Here is a 1,455-nt window from a genome sequence, read left to right as displayed (position 1 = left end):
AAGAGATCCTACCTCTTCTTCTCAATCCTAATCCTACAAAGACTATAGCTAAAAGACTTTAAACACAAACGCTTGATGGGAGGCAACCCATTTGGTATGATTTTTTTTTTTTTTTTTTTTCTATTTGATATTTTTCTTTTTATGCATTTCAGGCTTTCATAAAACCCATAAAAACCAGAAAATACAAAAAGATAGGAGGAGGAAACAGGATAACGGGAAGAAACCGGGAGTTCCCAGGAGCATTTGCCGCGGCTGCGATCAATTCAGTCGCGGCCGGACCAACATTTGCCGTGGTCCATGATTCTCACCCGCGGCCTAATTCTCCTCTGCCGCGGCCAGGCTTGTTTCTGCTTCCCGACTTATTTTCTCGATTTCCCGTGAACCGGAACTTCAAAATCCCAATTTATTTCGGGATTGAACCAGAAAGTTCCTGAAACATAACTTCCGTGTTAAACACGCCAAGGTAAGTCCTTAAAAGCTTTTAAAATAAATTTTTCTTAGGAAAAACACATTTTTAAAAGAAAAAAAGATTTAAAATATCAAAAAAGTATTTCTTTTCATCTTCTCTAACAAGCTTAGAGATTTTGAGAAAAAGACCAGATTTCAAACTTGACAAATTTCTTTCAAATTTTCAAAACTGTGTCACTCTTTTTCAAAGGAGATTCCAGATCTATCATCACATAACACTTTCATCAAGGTATGGATCCAACTTTCTCACTTTTTCTTAAGAACTCAGATTTAGGATTTTCTTAGAATGAGTAGAAATTCACTTAGGATGATTGGAGATTGTCTTTGAACTTAAGACTAGACTTCTGGGTAGTTTAATTGCATGTTTAAGCACCTAGACCATGGAGATTTGAAATTTTTGAAAATCTGAGATTTGAGCACTTGAGAAAATCGAAATTATAAGATCTGTTTGATTCAGCCTAGCAAATATGATTGTTTGGTCATTATTGATAGATAACCAGATTAGATTACATATGAGTGAGCATTAGCATCATCTTAATTTAGAAATCTCATATGTTGGACATCATTATATCGAACTTGACCAGAAACTCTCAGATTTTGTAATGTCTGATGCATTTACCGCTATTTGTCAGATGAATGTGTTTGTGATAGTTTTATAAACACTTTGCTCATAAAAATTGATTCAAAAGCAGCTTCAGTTACTCTCTGTCTCGAGAATTTTGTTTTGCAGGTCATGGATCTCTCCCAGGTACGACTCATTCAAACCAAGAGGAGTGCTCATGCGAAAAAACCCATTTGCAGGAGACATATAACGCATTAAACGAGACACAGCCGAGTGATGATGAAACCTTCTCCACCTTCATAGCTGCACATAGAAGAATCTTTTCAGGAGAGATTGAGAGAGCTTCCACTTGAAAATCTGTACCTCGGAAAGCTAAGTCTTTCTCTAGGCCGAAAGTTAAGTTTGTTGGTAAAGTCATTGACCCA

The sequence above is a fragment of the Eutrema salsugineum genome, unplaced genomic scaffold (assembly GCF_000478725.1).
Source record: "Eutrema salsugineum unplaced genomic scaffold, Eutsalg1_0 scaffold_24, whole genome shotgun sequence".
NCBI classification, from domain to species: domain Eukaryota; kingdom Viridiplantae; phylum Streptophyta; class Magnoliopsida; order Brassicales; family Brassicaceae; genus Eutrema; species Eutrema salsugineum.
This window is presented reverse-complemented; position numbering follows the sequence as displayed.